The sequence below is a fragment of the Balaenoptera borealis genome (genome assembly GCF_965194805.1).
Source record: "Balaenoptera borealis genome assembly, chromosome: 14".
NCBI classification, from domain to species: Eukaryota; Metazoa; Chordata; class Mammalia; order Artiodactyla; family Balaenopteridae; genus Balaenoptera; species Balaenoptera borealis.
In genome coordinates this window covers 67,705,145-67,709,903 of record NC_138875.1, presented here as the reverse complement: position 1 = coordinate 67,709,903, position 4,759 = coordinate 67,705,145, and positions in this window count along the sequence as shown.

The following is a 4,759-nucleotide window of genomic DNA, read 5'->3' as shown; positions in this document are numbered from 1 at the left end:
GCACTGCTAAGTTCTTTACATTCTCTTAGTGTATATTTTGGACTACGCTAGGAGGCCGGTATTATATAATTATTCCTATTTAACAAGTGAGGACATTGAGGCTCAGAGAGGGAAAGTGACTTGCCCAAGGTCGCACAGGTGTCAAGTCAAAATCTGAACCCAGGCAGTCTGGTTCCAGAGCCGCGCTCTTAAACAAATCTGTGTTTTCAAATTCTACTCCTTCAGGTACCACTCTCCTGATCTTTGCCTTCTCTGCTTACCACCTGTTTTGTTAGTTACTTAATATTTTTATTTAAATAAATAATATTGTGTGCTTAAATGCACTGACTTGTAAATAAAACTTGATAACACTACAGGATGTGGAAAACAGGTATCATATGGCATAGATAGAAAGCAGTCATATAAGTAAATACAATTTTAAAAAGGCCAAGTATTGAATTCTCAGCAGACACCACCGCTTGCTGAAGGTTTTAGCCTGCAACCTGCTCGCTCTTTGACAAAATGGGTGATTAGCAAGAGTCAGAGAGAGGTCTGAAAGGCACGCTTGCCCAAACTGAGATGTTTCTCCCTGATTTAATCAAAGAAGAGTAAAAAGAGGTTTATTTTCTTGTATCTGATTTAGTGTTATTTAATCCTGGGTCCAAGTTCCACCTAGAATCATCTCTCCTGCTACAAATGGCACATGCCCTGCTCTGGAAATCTACATCAGGCAGTATTGACTCCTGAATCAACAAGTAGCATTGATTGATGTTATTAACCATTAATCTATGCAGGAAGCCTAGGGGAGGTGTTGCCATGGATATCTTCCTGGAGGAAGGGATATTTGAAGAGGGCCTTGAAGGATGGAGCAGGAGCTTGCTTGGTGGTGAATGAGGGAGATGACATCCCAGGCAGAGCAAACACTATGGTCCCTGCTACCCCATATGGCACCTTTGTGAAAATGATAAAAAGATGCTACTTCCTCAGGACATTTGACTGCCATCTGCCAGAAAGTATTGATATAAATCTGTGATGTCTACGATGTCATTATGGTACCCTTGTGCAGTGCCCAACCTGCACAGCTGTACTTGGCAGCCGTGGAGCACCATGTGCAAAGGCACAGAGGCTGAGAGAGCTTGTGGTGGGTCCAAGCTTATTAAGATGGGAGGAGTAGTTTGGTGGTTGTGTGGGTGGATGTCGGGGGTGGGAAGGGAATGCTAAATGTGGCAGAAGAGGAAGCCGGAAAGAAAAGTGGGGCCTTGTGACACCCCGCTCCGTGGTTTTGCTGAGCTTCAAAGTTGAAGCACCACCTCAGATCTTTCTTACCCTCTGGGACATGCATTTTCCATCTTCCTCCCACCCTAGTTCTCCCAACCTCCACCCTCCAATTTGACCAGCATCTTGTGTTAGAAGACAGGCTGTCTTGTCTTGGACCAGCAGATAGGATTCCTGGGTAGGAATCAGGAGATATGGGTGTCAGCCCTGCTCTACTGCTAGAAGCTACCAAGTGTTGGGCAAATCATTTCCATTCCCGGGGACTTATTCTTCTCATCTGTAAAATGACAGCTCCAATGTCCATCCAGCCTCAAGATTCTGATGCTGGGATTCTATGGTTCCAAAGTTCTGTGATTCTCCAAAATTCTGTAATTTATGTCTAAGTGTCCACTATTCTCTGATTCCAGTGTCAAGCTACATAGATTCCCATCCTTGGTTCCTAAGGCGTGTGAGTGCAGCTCTAAAATTCTACTGTGGTGGAATCACACAAAACCAACTTTCACATTTCTTCAATGCTAAGACTTCATCGATGGCAAGATGCCCTATGATTTTATGATTTGAGAAAGAAAAAGAGAATTACTATCCATTCAAATATAACACAGCTGCTTTCTGATCACTTAGAATTTTTATTTCATCCTTATTGAAAGAACTATTTTATTTTATTTATTTATTTATTTTTTTGCTTTTTATATTTATTTATTTACTTATTTTTGGCTGTGTTGGGTCTTCGTTTCTGTACGAGGGCTTTCTCTAGTTGTGGCAAGCGGGGGCCACTCTTCATCGCGGTGCACGGGCCTCTCACTGTCGCGGCCTCTCCTGTTGTGGAGCACAGGCTCCAGACGTGCAGGCTCAGCAATTGTGGCTCACGGGCCCAGTTGCTCCGCGGCATGTGGGATCTTCCCAGACCAGGGCTCGAACCCATGTCCCCTGCATTGGCAGGCAGATTCTCAACCACTGCGCCACCAGGGAAGCCCGAAAGAACTATTTTAAACTTATTTAGACATAACTTTTTCAGTGTATCAATCTTGTGAGTCCTATAAAAGAAAAACACAATAGGGGACTTCCCTGGTGGTCCAGTGGTTAAGGATCTGCCTTCCAAAGCAGGGGACGCAGGTTCGATCCCTGGTCTGGGAACTAAGATCCCACATGCCGCGGGGCCTGCACGCGGGCCTCAGTCAACTACTGAGCCTGTGTGCCACAACTAGAGAGCCCACGTGTCACAACTACAAAGCCCACGTGCTCTGGAGCCCGTGCGCCACAACGAAGAGCCCACGCGCCACAACTAAGACCCAATGCAGCCATAAATAAATAAATAAATATTTTTTAAAAAAAGAAAAACACAATAGACATCCATCAATGAAGTGAGTCCTTAAATTTCTTTGCAGTCATAGTCTAGACCTTCCAGACTGCTTTCAACTCAAAGCTGTTGATGTCCTTATTTTCTCGCAGGTGTTATTTAAAAAATATGCATGTTAGGATTGCTGAAACAATATACACACTTGGCAAAACAAACCAACATAACTTGGAAGTAAATAACAAAGCAATTATTTTATATTTAATTTGTTTTATCCATACATTTATGTAGCTTTTGCTACTGAATTTATGAATAAACAAAACACGGTAATAGAAAACAGAGAACAAATAAAAATTACAAGCAAAAATAAGTAACAAAGATAAAAAGGAACAAGTAAAAGAAAAGAACATCTAAAAGGGCCAGGAGTGTGACATGAGAGTTATAAACCTATTGTTCCTTCCGTGGGTCCTAGTTCCAAAATGTCTCTTGAAACGTGAGCATCTCACCACCTGGAACAGAATTTCAGAGCTTAAAGATGTCACATATTTGCCTCAGAACAGAAACTTTCAGTTTCGACTTCATCAGGTGCTTAGCAGAAGTGATGATGGATACGATGCTGGAGGATAGCAGTAGAGCTGGACTTGACTGAGTGGCCGTGGTGCCCACAGCCTTCTCGGGGGCTTCTCAGTGCTGTTTTGATTCTGCATGTGTTTTGCTGTAAACGCTGGCTTCAGGATGCAATGCCTGGGCAAGCTGGGACATCACCATGTTTCCACGCTAGATCTCAGCTCATGAATCTTTGAGTTTCAGGCCTTTGGGAAAATAAAGCACCTTGGTTATGGAACATCATCTCCCACCCACAGTGACCGGAGGCAGCCCACAGCCTTTTGGGCATAGAGACATCGACACAAAGTCAGCGATGTGTGTGCAAGAGCAGGATGGGGACGGGAGGACCACCTGAGGCACGATCCCTTTTGTGCCAGCGCTAGATGGTGATGGATACACAGCAACTGAGTTTTGGAAAAAGAGCATGGTGCCAGGGTGCCCTGAGGAGGTTCTAGAGAGATGAGCATATTTTTAGGGCCATGTTGCCATGACAGCCAGTCATCGGGATCAAGAACCCAAGATCAGGGTACTTTGTGAAGCCTGGGTACCCAACTAGGAAGGATAACCCCACATCCTTCCAGCAAGAGGAGGTAACCTGCCCCTCTCTCCTAGCTTCCTGCCTGCTGCTGGACCACCTCCTTCCCCCACTGTCCTGAGTTTGCATCTCAGCTCTGACATTTACTAACTCTTGCCCTTGGTCGAGCCCAGTTACCTGATGGAGGCTCTGTTTCCTCATCTGTAAAATGGGAGTAATGGTAATAAAATCTTAGAGGTTGTTGGAAGGAGAAAATGATTAGCTTGAATGTAATTCTTATAAGGTGCTTAGAGCATAGCAAGCATCTGAATCATCATCGGCATCATCTCCTTGAATGTCAGAGATGGAAAGGGGTTTACAATCCACGTGATTGATTGATTGATTGATTTAGCCACACCGTGCAGCATGCAGGATCTTAGTTCCCTGACCAGGGATCGAACCTGTGTCCCCTGCATTGAGAGCTCGGAGTCTTAACCGCTGGATCACCAGGAAGTCCCAGAATCCACGTGCTTTATGCTACATTTATTCTTCCTGCTTTCGATGAATATTGACTGAGGGACTCCCATATGCCAGGCTTTGTCTAGAAGCTGGGGAGACAGGTTCTGGAAGAGAGAAGAGGCCCCTGCCCCAGTTGTTCGCAGGCTGGAGGAGCAAACAGTAATGAGCTCGTTCATCTGCCTACAGAGTCACATCAATTTCCCCGGCTGCCTGGTCCAGTGCCCGTCTCATCAGGACATTCGCCAGGGGTGGGGAGGTGGGGTTAGGCTTCCTCAAGGAGGGGACAGCCAGCTTGAGACCTGAAGGGTTTCACTGAGTTGGGGTGCTGAGAGGAGAGGTCCAACCTAGAAACCAGGTGATCATTCTGGTCCCCTTCTTTAGCGCCACCGCTGAGATCTGCCAGTTTTGTCTTCCAGATACCTCTGGAACCTGAACACACTGCTATGTCCCCAGCCCCACCTGGGTTGACCAGCTTCCCCTGGAGAATTTGAATAGCCTCCAAACCAGTCTCCCTGCCTGTCCTCTTCTGCACAATAGCCAGAGGATCTCTGCAGAAAGCAAAGCTGGCACGT